At 43.7% G+C, this 17,353-nt stretch overlaps 1 long non-coding RNA gene across 1 annotated transcript; it reads right to left on the reverse strand.

Annotated features, from left to right (window-relative positions):
* Positions 1-64: 64 nt before the first annotated feature.
* On the reverse strand, positions 65-15,190 carry LOC104911876. Its single transcript, XR_794235.2, has 4 exons — positions 15,125-15,190; positions 6,706-6,795; positions 5,247-5,363; positions 65-1,469 (listed from the first exon to the last, which is right to left on the reverse strand). It is a non-coding gene; the product is annotated as an uncharacterized LOC104911876 (long non-coding RNA).
* Positions 15,191-17,353: the final 2,163 nt, after the last annotated feature.

Below are 17,353 nucleotides of genomic sequence, written 5' to 3' on the forward strand. Positions count from 1 at the left end.
AGAGCATCCCTGAGTCGGGCCGGGCCGGGGGCTTGAGTCGCGGGGAGGGGAGGAAAGGAACGGGGAAAGTTGAGCGCGTTCGGCTCATCGGAAGGCAGCGAGCGCCATCTGGTGCCGAGAACCGCCGTGCTGCGCGGGGCAGGCGGACCGACGGACAGACCGAGCCTTCTCCCACTGTTGCAGGAGGAGGGCATTTAGGAGAGCAGGAGCACTTCAAGGAGTTGGCAGAAGTAACTGCTCAGCAGGCACCGAAATCACATCACGCTGCTGTCAGCCAGAGCTTGCCGGGGTTCTGCTGTAAGCACTGCTTCGTACGGGGGTCCAGGGCTGCGTACACAACTGGCCTCACATAGAAAGCAGGAATGATAAATGCTCGAGTAACCACGGTGCAAAGAGAGGCCATAAGGCAGTTTTAATCAGAGATGGAGGTGGACGCGAATGGCGTAGGAAAGGTCCTATTTTCCTTTACGTGTGGATGCAGAAGACACACAGCATGCTAAGAATTAAGTGTAAGTATGTATTTACTGCCAATTATGGCAATGGCTAAGGCCTTGCCATTGCCACCACAGGCTGACAGGCTCACCTCTGCAGTGCTGGTCACAAATCAGCATTGCTTCAGTTAAAGAAGGACAGGGCAGCAAAGCAGGTCTCTTTGTGATCTCAGTTTCAATTGTAGCAAATGGTCAGTACCACTATTCCAGCCAGCTCTGGCTGCTTTGGAGCTGCAGAAGAGGAAGCACATGCAGCAATCTACTTTGGACTATAAGGACTATACATACATACATCTAGATTTAGATATTTGCAGATGATATCAAGAGCAGAGATTGAATTGAATCCATCAACAATTTCACCATGAGTCTCTGTAGCACTCCATCCCTCCCCGCCACCCAACACTGCCCCATTCCAGCCCCTGCCAGGAAGCAACCCTGGCACCCAGCCACTCCTGTGCTACCAACAGACAGACAGCTTCCAAAAAGCACCGAGATGCTCACAGCATGAGCCAAAGGCCTCCTGCTTGGCTTCAGCCCTCTAACCTCCCAGCAGAGCCCAGGTGGAAGCCAGGGATGCTGTGGGGGTGCGGAATTGGGGATGCAGTACTGGAGCCTAATCCCATGGAAGAGTTTGGGTTTGTGCTAACCTCCGTCCCCAGCTCCTTGCTGCAGGCAGCAGCACAGCCCCTTGGCAGCAGCTATCAGCACACAGCAATGTGAGCACACCAGCTATCGAACAGGAAGGATCAGCTCCTCCATTTGTCATGCCAGGCCCCCTGACACGGTCAGATCGCAGACATTACTCAGCCCACAGCTGTAATTTCCCACCGTGGCTGCGCCAGCAGCCCTCGGTGAGCTCTGACAGGACATTGAGCTGCAGCCCAGATGCATGAAATCGATGGTTTTTATCCCCATCCTGGAGCCTCTGCTGGCTCCATGGCCCAGCTGCTTGAGGGGACAGCAGTTTTTGCATTTCACCTATACAAAAGAGAAAATAATACATATATAAAACAAACTAAACTTCATGATTATCTATTTCAATAGCAAAAAACTCTGCTGCACGTGTCCCAGCTGATGCTGCTCCAGCATTTCCATAGGGCTGCGTGGATGTTTCTTCTCCTGTTAAAGGCAAGCCATCACACTTCCAGCAACACTGCTGCTCCCAGGCAGCCTTGGGCCAGAGGAAGCCACCCTGGTCATCACAACGCAGGATTTGGGCTATATTTAATCTGCTCACAGTTCTGTTCTACAGAAATCCATCACCCATATTTAGACACTGAGCATGTACACCTGCATTCCTGCGGGTTGTCCTGTGCTGCCCCAGAAAGGGTTCCCTCCTTCCAGCTGTGGCTAATGAGGCTGTACTGTGCTACACACAAGTGTCTGCAAAATTTTGGATGGGCAGAAAAATGAATGAATCATAAAAGGCACAGAATTTTCTGAACTACGTCTTTTTCTATAAATGTATATTTTAAGATGCATAATAAAAATGAAAACAATGATAGAATTGATAGCAAAAATCCCTTCACCTAGCAAGGAAGCATAGAGTCATAGAATGGCCTGGGTTGGAAGGAACTTTAAAGCCACCCATTTCCAATCCCTGCTGTGGGCTGGTTGCCCCCGCCAGACCAGGCTGCCCAGGGCCCCATCCAGCCTGGCCTTGAGCACCTCTAACAACCCACAGAGCATTTCAGTTCCTCATGGCCCTCACCTGGGCTGCTAGCAGATAAGTCAGAAACACCCCTGGTTCCTTGGGAGGCAGCACATGTGCAGGGAGTGACTCCATTAAAGAGAGAGAGAGACTTCAGTATCTGTAGGACTTCAAACCCAAGTATATACATTTTCCTGCCACAAGACTTCTCATGGTAGGAAAGTCTTTGCAATTACCTTTCTTTAAGTATTAATTTTTTGGAAAGAGAAGCAAATGATCCTCTATAAAGTGAGCTGACAGAGTAGATACATTTCCCCAGCATGAGAAATAAGGAATTATTACTGTTATTACTACTGGCATTAGTACTGTGAAATGGGGTCTGACACAAGGAAATATTTCAGACTAACAGTTACAGATGCCAGGCTCATTCTTCAGAAAGAAAGAATTGTATTAAGAAGCATTAAACTCTTGATAAAGCAGCTGCTCCAAGGTTGGTGACGGGAAATGACATGAATGACCCGATTCCAACTTCCTGTAATGCTTCACCGTGCTGAGAACTCACAGCATCCTTCACGAGCTAACCAGGGGGGTTCCAGATGAGCTCTGAGCCGTTTTCCACCCTGCTTTATCAGAAGGGCTCTTTGCTTCCCAGACAGTGCAGTTCTTATAGGAGAGGGACTCCCTGCTCTGACATGAGCTGCTATGAACCCACTATGTAGTTTCTTATTAAGATAACTCGAGCAGCTACAGACACAAAATTCACGACTTCTGCTTAAAATCTATGATTATAGATCCTTGTCCTCTCATTGCATAGTGATGCTCAAGAAGTAGTGTGGGGCAACCAGCCCATGGCAGGGGTTGAGACTGGATGGGCATTAAGGTCCCTTCCATGGCCTGTCGTTCCACGAGTCTGTGGTCTCATCACTTACACAAGTATATCCATCACACAAGAGACAGGACAGACTGAAGGCTTTGGGATCTTTTCAGGGAAGTGGCCTCGGGCCCCCACCCTCACAGTCACACAGCCCGGGGCTGGAAGCACTTCCAGACACACAGCACAGCTGCTGGCAGCCTCTACAAATATATTAAGCCACTCAAGGTCTATTTGGAGACCAACATGTCTCTGTAAAATGCTCAGCATCTCATCTGTGACAAATCTAAAAGGCTTTCTGCTCCTTGCTGTCATTCTCAAGTGCCAAATAAAAGCAGTGTGCTTAGCTCGACAACTGATGGTTATCTTGGGAAAATGACACCAGGCGAAGGGCTGCTCTTCTGAGCACCACTCCAAGTTTATATCCGGTTGGCTCCAAAAGCTGGCTGTGTTATGGCTGGGGCTGTCTGGGGGAATCTGCTTTCAGGAGTAATCCGTCTTTGCCTTTCTGAGTTCTGCTAATCCACTGCCTTTGAGCGTAACGCTAGAGATGACAACTCCAGCACAAACAGCTAGGAAATCACTGGAGGTGTCAAAAATGTCTCTCTAAAGTCAGGTCCAGAGGGCTCTTCATCAGTGAGGCCATTTGCAGCCCAACTGTGGGGCAGCGCTATCATTAAATCCACTGTTGGTTATTATTATTCCTGTATTACTTGGCGCTCAACCTACAACTTTCCTAAAACACAATATGAATTTCAACCACCACGCCAAGAATATCTGACAAGATGAAGCTGGCTACTGTCCTGCCCTGTGGCATCCATCACATGATGACTAATTAAGCTTTTTTTGTTTCGTTTTTTAAACTTTTTCATCTTTGTAGCGATATTTTTGGTGTTTGGGATTAACAGTTTATTTTCTTTTCTTTCAGCAAAACCTGCACTCCCACAGAACACCCTGTAGCTTCCTATTCTTAATTTGAATTTCTGCAGCATTTTTAACAACAATGAAACTTCCCAACAGAGCCATCAATATCAACCTCAGCCTGTGAGCACTTAGCACATTGAATCTTGCATGTAGTTGTCACAATCTGCCAGCATTGTCTGGTTTTCAAGCCCAAAGCTATATTCATGGCTTTCTTTTTCTTATGCTTTCTGTTAAAGATGAAAACACAAATGCAACAAGAGACACCTTTCGCTACAGGAGCATTTGCAGTACAGACCTGCGCAAACCAACAAAACCAGATGTGCTTAATATAAATTAATATTTTTCCTCTGGTGGATTTGTTCTGCATTTGAGCACTTAACGCATCACCAGTTTCCCACGTCAGAGCTTTAGAACAGCTGGGTAAGCACATGGACAGCCTTGTTCATCAGAGAACAGTTAGTGCTGTTTTTTTTGTTGTTGTTTTTTTTTTAAAGGACAGCAGAGATCTGCTATTACAAGTCACCATTTACCATCCAGATCAAGAATCTGTTTCTCCAGATATTAAGAAAAAAATTAAGGTGGTAGAACCCAGGGATGAAGAGGTTTCATCCCACTCTCCAGCAAGATCAGGGCACATTAAATACAAGCTTGGGTTTACAGAGCTGACTCCAAATTGACTTCAGTGCTTTAGCAGGTATCCTTCCTACTTGTAAATGGACTCTCCCCATGTTTTACTTTTACTATACATACTTGTATTTACACCATAACAAATTCTATCACATCTGTTTGAAATGCAAGAAACCACTGATTGGGTGACCCTACAATGGAAGACGCAGAGTAACAACTGTTTTATGTGAAGCTTATAAAAAGGGCACTGCAAAAGTCCTTCTCCTGGTTGCCATACAGGTGTACATTCAGCAGAAGAGACCAAAATGCAAGATACCCCTAGTGCTGCTGACACTATTGGTCACACAGCGAAGGCTGTTAGTGCTACTGAGTGGTACTCACAGGATTTTTGAGTTGATGCTTGCGGTATCTTTCTGGGGAAGAACTTCCAGATCATCTGTAGCACCACTGCTCTGCTGCCTCACACAGCTTCATGTTCTTTAGAAGTAGCTTACATGCACCCGAGGTACTCTCAAAGTCTAAAAGCCTCCTGTTTTAGTGCATTTGCATAGGGACATGCACTTAACGCCATCAGTCTTGCCAGCCCCTCTGCCCTCACATTTTAATATGATTTAGTGCGCACAGAGATCTTTGCAGAGTTCTGCACTTACGGATGATTTGTGCTATGTGATTTAAGCCCCACCTGACTGCATCCAACCAACAGCTCCAAACTCTTCATAACTTTTTATTTGAGAGGAGTGTGCTTGCAAGCATCCCCTGTCCAAGCAGCGAGGTCCCATTCTTCTGCCAGGTGGCTGCCCTGGATTAAATATCAAGAGAAGTAACCACTGTTAAATATCATCTCCATAGAAGGCTACTCATTTTTTCCCACTCTGAGCAGAATATATAGACTTTTCTATATAGAAGACTCACATATGACCTTTGGGTTCAGCTTCTTGCAAACGCAGAAGCTCCAGATAAAGGCAGAAGACAAGAAGGCATGAGAACTGCTGACTGTTGTCAGGCAACAAGAAATTGGTCAAGTCACAGAATCCTGGGATGTCTGGTGGTTGAGCCATTCCGGAGCCCAGAGGTATTACACAGCTGATGGCAGGCAGGATTGCTGCTCTTCAGCTTTTTTCCCTCCCTCACAAGATAAAACCTTTCAGAAACATAACTCAGCCCAAGGCTAAGGGGAAAACATCCAGTCTAAATTCAGTAAGTTTATAGGCAGCTAGAAGTGGATCATTCCAATAGAAAACAAACAGTAGCTTTACCTAGCACAGCCTGTTGTTATCCTCATATCTTGCAATGCTTTACTGTGTGTATTTCCTGTTTCCACAACCAGCAGAGTGATTCTTCTGGGGTCTAAAATCTGGCTGCACCACGGTAAGGGGGAAGCCTAGTGGTAAATGCAGTATGGCCCGAGGATTCATTGAGGGCCGACACTGAAATAGAGTTTCAGTACTGACGCACATAGGTGAAGTTACTGAATATCTTGAATATTTTTCCCATTTTATGATTTGGGACATTCCTGCAGAGCCACTTTTAGAAACCCTGGGGACCTTCTGCAATTTCAAGATAAACACATTTTCTGTGCTCTGTTTTATATATCCACCCCATAGTCAACAGCATTAAAACTTCCATCTGACTTAAACTGAATGAGTCTGCTTACGTATAAAAAACAGTGCTATTTCTGGAATAGAATTACTTGTTGATTCCAGAAAAGGTAATAAAAAGGGAAAAGGGTTGTGGAGTGAGAGGAGTGCCAGACCCAAAGGGAAGTACATTCCCTGTGCAAGGCAGGCTGGCTCAGCACAGCTCAAAGCGCTTGCAGAAAAATAAGCCTGGGAAGGGGAAAACAGAGGTGTAACCCCTCTGCTGCACAGTGGATCATCGGATTGTCTTTCAGTGCCTGCAAGGAGCTACTGCTCACTAAACTCTCATAACGCTGGTACTCTAACAGAAGTACAAGCAAACTACAAAATATGTACTCACTGCTCTCTCATTCACATTGAAAAGATCTTTAGAAGTTGGCACAAGTGATATGAAAACACTATTATCACTCTTTAGGATGGTTACAGTTACTGGATTAATAAAAGTGTTCATTGTGTCTCACCCCTCCTGCTAAGTTATTTCATAGGGAAATGCAGATGTGTTACCAGCACTGCAGAAATCCAGGTCAGGTCATCCTAGGAGGAGCACAGCAGAAGACATTCATCCCTTTAAGGTGCCACTGTGACAGTTCTCACCTGCATGACGTAACAGTGAGGTTAAAAATTTAAATGAAAAAAAAAAAATCAAACCCAGTAGACAAAAACATACCTCCGAGGTCAATTTACATCTCTGTTAAATAAAAATAAGTACCTGAGGACAGAACTCTCCCTTTGGTGCTGAGGATATGATTAAAATGACACCACAGCACTTGAGCTCTGACTTCATGACTTTCTTTGTCTCATCACCTCCTTCCAAAGCAGAGGTCAGCCCATGACTCTTCCTGGACTGGTAGTGCTGCATTAATGGGGCAGTGAGGTCTTTAGGGATACCTGGCTGGTGACGAGTGAATGCTATGTCCCCACTTCAACAACAGTAAGATTTAGTGCTCAATGTGCAGGAAAACTGCATTAAAAGAATAGACTTCGTCAGCACTACATGCTATGGAGACCTGTTTGATAAGCAAAAAGGAGAGGGGAATGGGGAAAGGGAGGAATTATAATCAAACAATATTGACTAAGTGCAACATTTTATCTTAAAATAGTCCCAGTAGCAAAGTCAATCCAAAGGAATTTCAGGTTAATCATTCCACAAGGGGAATTCAAAAATAAAAAAAATAAAAAATAAAAAACACCTGAAATACATATAATTATTCTAGCTGACCAAAAGTACATATTTTTTAGCTTGCTGGCTGAACCAAAGAGCAGAGTTTCCCACCTAACTCTGTCCTCGAGCTCTGTAACCCCAAGAGCAAGGCTTTGCAAGTGGAATAGCACTGAATTCTTTTCATGATGAGTAAAGCAGAAGAGCGGCAAGCATGCTGCTGGCTGCCTCGGTTCTGCACTGACACCTTATAAAAACCTACACACGTCATCCGGAGTGCAGCAAATCCTAACACGTTTTGGGACAGTCAGTAGAGTTGGCCACAGTCGTACTTTAAATGCAGTTATTCCACTTGGAACCTCACAAAAGGTTCACGCTTCATCTACTTGTGAAAGGCCTGAGTATAGCCCTCACATTCACAGAGGTGGTCCAGGACCCCCTCTTCCTTAAAGGAGCCCCATAGTCCCAATCACCGATGGAAACTACGAGCCATTTATCCCTGGACTGTCTTGTTAGATGTCAGGAAGGTTCCAAGGCACATGGCAGTGACTGAGACTCCACAACTGATCTCAGCAATCCAATTAATTATCTGTGCAGGAGAAATTAAGCAATTAATTAAAATTAAATTAAGCAATTAAGTAAGTAAGAGTGTACCCCTCCTCTGATAAGCAAATTAAGCAATTAAGCAAAGAGACAGTGGTAAGACAACCAAGGAATCTATCAAGGACAGGGCATTTTTTTTTACTCCCTGTGTACTGGCGTATTTTGGGGAGTTGAAGACTGAGTGCATCTCTCTTCTTCAAGGAAAAAATCTTTTTTTTTTGTTCCCCAGTCACCATTTTTCTTTAGTTCCATGAGGCTTTTTCTGTGAAATAGCTCTTATAATACAGACACCTAGTCTTCAAATTAACATTCATCAATACAACTAGAAGTCAATTACTGCTGATGTTTTCTGATAATAAAAACAGTAGTTGCTGATGAGCAAGGCATCACCACATGCATTTTCTATTTCCACCCACAAGCTGTTTAGAGCTCCTTGAGCAGCCCTGCAGGTAACACAAGTACCAACCATCACCACCACCAGCATCCTCCCCAAGACTTGTGGCACCTCTGTTCAAAGACACGACGCTATGGCAGCAGAAAATCTCTGACAGTGTTAGAAAAGAAACCAAACAACCTACAAAGCTGTGGTTTTGACTTACATGTCACCTTCATAAAACTGACTCATATAGAACATATATATATCCTATATATAGAGGGAGAAAACTGAGTTTACTTTGAGCAACAGATCTCCAGAGATCACTTTGAAAGCTATCGCTTTACAACTCTAAAACTGTGTTGTCCTCTGTATAATCAATGAATATACTGATGTTATAATTAAGAAATATACAGGAAATTTAGGCCAAACAGGTTACCACAGCAAAGAAGAATGGATGGAAAGCTTATCTTTATCCTGGGCTCGCTGAGAAGACTCCAAGAGGAGCAATCTGCAAAAGAGATCCTTCCCCACTGCTAGTCAGCTCTTAATTCGGGTCTAGGAGAGGTGCAGCCAGGTTCCAACCCTTCCAGTAGCACAGGAGAACTGCCTTCACCTGTGCTCCTGTGGCTGACTCAGTGCTTACCTCAGGTGGTCAATCAGAGGCTCAGGTCGCGATTCAGCAGTTCCTATACATCCTCCAATGAGAGGCCCACTCTGCTTGGGGGGAAAAGCTGGTGCTGCCCCATCCCCCTCATCTCCACCATTGGCCCAGCTTCCCCATCTAATCTTTGCCTACCAATCCAATCAAAGTCTGCTGCCACTGCTGTCCCAAAATTAAAATAATAATAATAATAAATTAAGTAATCCACTTACAGGGTTTCAGCATGCATGAGGAACTTTGCATTACTCCTTGCTTAGCAGGGGGCTGTACCAAACAAGTAGTAACAATAACAGTTTATTGCTGGGGATGGAGCATGGCTAAATCTGCACCCTTGTGACATCCAACACATCTGAGTCGCTCCATAGAGCAGCTGAATGAATCCCCATTTAAATCTTTTTCTTTGTAAACTGCCAAAAGTTTATAGTCCCAGGGAGAATATTTGTTTTGATTCAGAATTTACATGCCTTACTTGGCTGTGTGGAACCAAACATTTTTTTCCCCAGGCACACAAATTAGTAATTAAAATATCTGGAACATGCCATTTCCAAGCAATACCCAGGACTATGTATTATCACAAAACTGTTATTTGTTACTAAGTACTGGAAAGACTTCAGTAGTCTCCAGATGTGAAAAGTTATTTGACGAGTTCAGCTGCTTTCAAAAGGGACCAAAAAAAGCATCACACAACATCAATATTGCTAGCTAGCTTTGCCAGGAAAGGTATTTTGGCAACAGAAATCAGAAGGTAAACGAAGACTGGAGAGTAACATCTCCTTTCTGGCTGTGTATTCAACTTTCATGATTCACAGCAACTTCACTTGCAGTGGACAGAATAGCTAAAAAACAAGACATTGAATGAGTCGCAAGTCCGAGACAGCAACCTTTGTTGGTGAGCATTTCTGCACTCCTTCAGCTACACAGAAGGGATGTTTTTGTGCCGACAACTCCAGTAGAAAATCATCCTGGAACTGCCCAATAGGCCACAATTTCCCTGGAAAAATGACAGTTTGCCACAGCTGAAACTGTCTCAAATGTCAGAACTTCAGAAGAGACCAGGATGGACTCTCAGCTCACAACAAGAGTAGGCAGAAGTGAAGGCTTCTAGGGGTAGGAAGAGGGTGTTACCAGGAACAGAGGTGTTTTAGGAACAGTAGATAAAAAATGCACTTTCTGCTAGTGAGAGGTAAAGATTTTGAGCTATGGATTCACATACACCTACTAGATCTTACTATATTAACCATCGTGAGATCTCCATTAAAAAAAAATCTACCCAAAACACTTCTTAAATTCCCACAGCTTTAAAATTCCCATATGCAGGGATGGTTTCAGGAAAGCCAAGATGCAGACTTTAACCCTGTAATGGATGTGAAAAACAAGAAGGGATTCTTTAGCTACATTAGGCAGAAGGGACAGACAAAGGAGAGTGTACCCCCCCGATAAATGGAAAATGAGAGCTCTTCTCTACAGACACGGAGACAACTGACATACTTAACAAGCTCTTTGCTTCAGTCTTCGTGGCCAGACTTCTCATAGCTCACATGTCCCTAAATTTCTAAGTGAGGAATTGGAGGAGCAAAATCACACCCAGTATAGGAGCAGAGAAAAATTCAAGATCACCTGATGAGGTGGAATGTGTACAAATCTATGGGGGCAGATGGCACATATCCTGAGATTCCGAAGGACTGACTAATGCAGTTGCCAAGCCACTTTTTAAATCATATTGGAAAAAATGGTGCCTGTCAGATCAAGTTTTTGGTGACTGAAAAAAGGGAAACATCACTCCCACTTTCAAGAAAGGCAGAAAGGAAGACCTGGGGAACCACAGGCTGCTGGGCCTCATGTCTGTGCCTGGGAAGGTTATGGAATGGATCCTCCTGGACAAGATGTTAAGGTACATACAAGATGTGGAGATGATCTGAAACAGCCATCAGAGCTCCACCAAGTGAAGATTGTGCCTGAATGCGCTGACCTTCTGTGATGGAGAGAGGGCATCAGTGCACAAAGGAAGAGCAACTGATGTCACTTACTTAGACTTGTGCAAAGCCTTTGATGTGGTCCCACACCACATTCTTATCTCTAAACTGGAGAGAGGGATTTGAAGGCAGGGAGACTATTTGGAGGGTAAGGAACAGTTTGAAGGTCACAGCCAGAGGGTTGTGGTCAATGGCTTTATATCCAAGTGGAGGCCAGTGATGAGTGGTGATCTAGGGTTCCTTCTTGCATTCAGTACTCTCTAACGTCTTTATCAATGACACAAATGAGTACACCCTCAGCATGTGGTGACAACACCAAGATGAGTTTGACACAATGGAAGGGAGAGATGCCATTCAGAAGGAGCTAGACCTGCTCAAGAAGCGGGCCCACGAAGATCAAATGAACTTTAACAAGGCCAGGTGCAAGGTGCTGCACTTGGGTCAAGGCAATCTCAGATATGCCTAAAGACAGAGAGAACAATTCATTGAGAGCAGCCCTGCAGAGAAGGATTTGGGGGGTCATGGTGGAAGAAGAGCTGGACACAAGCCAGCAGCATGCTCCTGCAGCCCAGAAGGCCAACAATATCCTGGGCTACATCAAAAGAAAGATGACAGGCAGGGAGAGGGAGGTGATTGTCCTCCTCTGCTCTGCCCCTGTGAGGCTCCACCTGGAGTACTGTGTCCAAGTCTGAGGCCCACAGCACAAAAAGAACGCAGAGCTGTAGAAGCAAGTCCATGAAGGCGATCAAAGGGCTGGAGCACCTCTCCCAGAGAGAAAGTTTGAAGGAGTTGGGCTTGGTTTAGCTTTCAGAAGAGAAAGCTCCAGGAAGACCTCATTGTGACCTTCCAGTACTTGAAATGAGCTTATAAGCAGGAGACAGAACCTACTTCTTACGTGGTCTGGTAGTGACAGGACAAGGGGAAATGGCTTTAAACTGAAGGAAGGGAGATTTAGGTTAGATGTTCAGAAGAAGTTTTTTTTACTCACAGTCTGGTCAGGCATCAAAATATCTTACACAGATAGCTGCGATTCCCCATCTCTGGAGGCATCCAAAGCCAGGCTGGATGAGGTCCTAGGCAGCGTCATGTAGTGGTTGGTCACCCCACTCATAGCAGGGGGGCTGGAATTAGAGGATCTCTAAGGTCCCTTGCAACCTAAGCCATTCTATGATGGCTTTGTCCCACCTGCCCAAAGCAGCTCCTACCAATAAAGCCATGTTTCGTGGTCCCAGATAACCTAGACCCCAGATAGTTTCAGTGGTCACAGCTCAGAAGAAGTCATCAGAATAGATTGTGGAACAGTGTTGTCAGTTATTATTTATTTATTTTTATTCAAAAGCAACAGCGTTTCTCTGGGCAAGAAAACATTTGAAGGCTTAAACTTGGCCGGAGGTGAAAGAAGTTTGTTTAAAAACACCACTTCAAAATGAAGACATTTCCCATACATCATCAGGCAAGGGAGCTCTGGAGAGGGTGCTGGCAACCCATCAGCTAGTGGAGCTCTTTTTAAACAGCAAAGCAAACTGTGACACCCCGAAAGCTAACAAGGGCTCCAATTCATTTAAAGAAAAAAATAAAATATGCTTCAAAGGAAAAAAAAATCCTTACCCCTATGTTCTAGTGACATAGTCCTGCCTAAACTACTCGGATTAACCTATTTTTTCCATTCTTTTCTATTAAATATTTACCCTGCTAGTGGCTAGCAGTCACATACCCAAAAATAAACAGACCACCTTGCCACACAGCCCTGCTCTGTTCGAACTTGGCCCATCACAGAAGAGCAACCCAGCCACCCACCTGAGCCACCCGCCTGCTGCAACCCCAGCCCTGTGAGGTCACATTTAGACCAGGTGGAAGGTCCAGGCCTCATGGTTTGGACCTGAGCTGCTATTTGAATTTTCCCTGAGAAGAAACAAGCTATCTGTTTCCAACCTGAGGCCTAGAGCTTCCTCATGAGGGGGAACAGACCGTATGTCTGACAACATTGCCCAGATGCCTCTTGAATCCCAGCAAGCTTGGTGTCCTGCCCACTGCACTGGAGAGCCTGTTCAGTGGACAACGTTGTCAGACATACGGTCTGATTTTTGTGTCGTCCTGTGTGGTGCCAGCAGTTGGACTCAATGATTCTTATGGGTTCCTTCCAACTCAGGATACAGTATAATTCCATGACCTAGGCTCAGATGATGTCTCAGAGCCAATAGGCAAATCCCATGCCACTCTGCATCTCCAGGAGCAGAAAACCCAGACAAAAACCAACCCACTGGGTAAGAAGCCACCTGATAAAGCACTGGGAGAAAGGAAAAAAATAAAAAGACAATCAGACTGAGAAATGTCAAAGAAAAACTTATTTCTTGGTCAAAGTTGATTCTGGCTCTCAGCACTCAGAAGCCAGCTACCTAAGTCTCTGCTATTAAGATGTCTGCATTTTAGGGGGCCTCAAAATGTGTACCGTACAGGCTGTGACATACAGCAAGGGACAGACAACACATTGCTGCTTTATTCTCATGGCTTCTTTCGCTTCATCAAGAACCTTAATTTTTTTTTTTCCTTGCCATTATCTAATACATACCCAAGTAAATCATTTTCCTCCTGCTGCAGGGAAATAGCTGGGCCACGCTCACTCCACCTGGCACAAGTCAGGAGTAAATGCTGTTTGACTGCTTTGTTCACCCACCACACCACAATGCTTTGACTAGGGCGATTTCTTTCCTTTATTCCTCTGTGAATTGCCAAAGAGTTACAAAATTCAAGTCAGGATGTCAAAGTCCTACAGTTATGAACTCGCTCTGGAATCACTTGTAATTGTTACATGGCCATGGCATAAAGCTTTGTGCTTGTTGCCTGAACAATACCAGAACGCCCTTTTCTTCAGCGTCACATCATCATAAAACAAGCTGCAGTTTGGAATGCCACAGAAATGCTTTTCAGAAAAAAAAGAAATCCATTAAGTATTAGAAAGGTACAAGTCACAGAAACATGACTCCCCTCTTCGAGCAAGCTTGGAAATATTCTGCATGCCTGCATTCTCCAGTTTGGCACAGAAATTACAGAATAGTCCCTGAAGCAAAGCATAAGAGTGGGGAAAAAAGCAGAAGCCACAGGGAAGAGCACAGCCTCCTCAACAACTTGCTCTTGCCTCCCAAATGGCTGAAGATCAGAAAGCTCTGCTTAGAGGCAAAGTCAGGCTTACAACTGCCAGCGTGCTACTCAGAAATATTTTACTCAACAGCCTCTCAATATGAGTCATCAAGCTTAAAATACATTTTTCTTAAAAAAATGATTTTAAATATGTAAATATTTTTTAAGTGCCATCTAGCCTCCTTTTTCCCTTCTCTCCTCCCTAGCCTCATGAAGTATTTTATGTCACTGTCTGTTCTCAGTGTCCTTACGTGCCAAGATCAATACTGCTTTTCCTACCTTCTCTTTGTTTCAAGTATAATCACACAGGTCACCACTTCCTCTCTCCAGAAAAGAAACCCAATGTCATTGACCTCTTCTTCTTTCTGCCTGCACATAAATACGTAGGAAAACCCCATTCACCACCAGCTTCCCCTTATTAGGTACGATATAGGATGGATGTTAATGTTACCTGCTGCTCAGCACCTGGCTAATTCCTACTGCTTTGTTCCCTGAGGGGACATATTCCACAACTTGGGCTCACAGGAGAATCAGGAGACAGCTGCAATATTTATTGACCCAGATCTCCCACTTCAACAAGCAGGACACCATGGTGGTGACAAGGTTTCATTCAACAGCATAATATTTTTCCTTAGAAGTGGACCTTTCCTTAGGAAATGTTCACACTTTCACAGCTGCATCTGGCCTTGGAGTCTGATTAATTGTTTCATGAGGTACAATTTCAGCAAGCAGAAAGTTTAAACTATGCATTTAGTAGGCTGAAATGTAAACAGAGAACCTTAAGAGTTACGGAATATTTAAACCAGACTTAACAACATCAGATTATTTACTGTTGGAGATTAGTACAGTAAATCCAATTATTATTTTTCACCAATGTTTTAGTTACTGTTAGAACTGTTACTATTAGAACACCATATTACTTTACTTAGAGAAAGGCAATAGCAGATACAGCTGCTTTAAAACAGTAAAGGTCACAATCTTTAGCTTCTTTATTTAAAGAAGGAATCACCCACCTTCTAAGAATCAGAGCTTGCCAAACACTCCAAAGAAGATCTCCAAGTAAAGACACTATGCTCACCTCTGCCAGCCCTTAAATGAGGTTGGGAGGGGGGAACCCTGGGTCCCTTCTGATCACTCAGGTGAATTGCTTCCACCTGTGCTCCCAGGGCTGGCCACATCCCTTCACCAGGTGCTCCATCACCAGTTCAGGCCATGACCTAGCAGTTCCCATATGCTTTGGAATGAATGTAAAGGTGAAATAAGTGCCAGTTGGGAAATCAAAGTTTAGATACCAAAATTTTCATACCAAATTATTTTATCATCACTTTGTTCCAGAAGGAACAGGAAAAATAACCAAGAAGTAAGCCAAATTCAAAATGTACCTACTCCCTCATGATAGGGAAATATTGACTCAGGTCTTCATTTTTATTGTCAAAGCTCTTCTATTTTACTTGTGAAGCACGTATTCAGAAGCTTTTTTTTCCAATGAATATTTTCTTTTATTTCTTTTTTTTTTTATTTAACATCATATAAACCTTAAAACATATGCCTTTAAAGGTTTGCTTTCATATCTTCCAACATAAGTTGAGAATCTTGCTTTATAAGAAAATCATTACCTTTTATTAATTTATGGTGTAGATAGGTATATTATTAGATAAATCCATCTCTTTCCTAAACGTATGAATCATACTAATAGTATCAAAAAATTACAAAAACAGAAGGGAAAAAGTCAGGAAGAAGGCTGGGAAGTTTTCAGTGTAATTAAAGGTAGCTGAAAGTAACTTTCAATTAACTTGCCAAAAATTTGGGTCTAGTGACTTCTACTTCTTTTGAAGCATTATTTGCTATGAGGAAATACATGCCAGTAGGTACAGAAAGAAAGCATGCTTTTAAAAATGAAGAGATGAAAACATCTTCCTAATCAATGTCACCACCAGTTCCTGTATTGGAAATCGCTCTTTATTGCAATTACTTTTTGATATGGATTTTGGAAACTGTTATTGAGCAGGCAAATTAGGAATGAGCATGTTTCATCGGCTCAATAGCATATACTAACCTGCAGTCACGTACAGGTCTCTACTTCTGCATTATGATTACTCTCACTAGCATTGCACCGTGAAACTAGGAGGTGGTTACGAAGCATTATTAATACTTGTGACATGCCTGTCACTCACACAACAAAACCCATGGGAATGAAGGAGTTGTAGTAAGGCAGCAGGGTTACACACCTCATTATGAGACATCGGACTTGCAAGCAGAAGAATAGAGGAACCCTTACAAACCAGCACAGTGTATCAATTTTTAATCAAAATCCAAACGTTAGCCCTACACAAAAAACACAGCTCATATCATAATATCATTCATCAAAAGAGTACTCATGACCACGGCTTTATCTTGAGGCCACACACACAGCTTTTATAATTTATTCTATTTTCTTTGGCAGCAGAGCAACCTGACACCCTCCTGGCACAAAGCGAAGTGCTCCTGGTTGGCAAATCAACTACTTCATCCTATGGCATGATTAGACCTGAAAAATCTCAGCCAAAAACTGGGAAAAGCAACAGTTTGAGACAATGGGGACTCTCCTGCAAGAGGAACAGGGACAAAGGAACTCCATTCGGTGCCCAAGGAAAGACCAAAGATAAATTAATATCTTCCCTGGTACAAAACCTGAGTGAGTGGAAACCAACAAGTGACTCTCTGATGGGTCCCGGTTAGAGCACACTGCTCCTCCTGAAATCAAAGATGTTTTCAATGGCTTCATTACTATGCTGATGGGAAGCTTCTGATCCCAACCACAGCCAGCAGGACTCATCAGTGGGGACGTGCATTTGCTCTTGCTGGGCATCCCAAGAAACTTCTTGAAGCACTTCCAGAGGAAGCTGAAGATTGGGCTTAATTTAGGATTTTCATGGCAGCAAATAATTAACACCAAGGGACGATGTTTGCTCAAGTGTCATTTTTCTTGAGCTGGAAGTGCTTTTACTTAATTCCACCTGGCAAGCCGTGGGAAGCCCTCAAACAAGCAATCCACAGTGATTATGGAAAAGGAAGCAATTATGTCTGACTTCTCTTGGGGTTTCTCAACTATTTCTCTTGAGAGGTTTTTAAGGAAGCATAAACAGATCATGTCTATTCTTCTGAGCAAAGTCTGCCCCAGAGAGAAGAGAAAAACATCACAGCTGCCCTTTCCACACAACCTGAGGGCCTTCCAAAAATTGAAATCCCACCTCCTTTAGTGA

Source organism: Meleagris gallopavo, chromosome 8 (assembly GCF_000146605.3).
Source record: "Meleagris gallopavo isolate NT-WF06-2002-E0010 breed Aviagen turkey brand Nicholas breeding stock chromosome 8, Turkey_5.1, whole genome shotgun sequence".
Classification (NCBI taxonomy): Eukaryota; Metazoa; Chordata; class Aves; order Galliformes; family Phasianidae; genus Meleagris; species Meleagris gallopavo.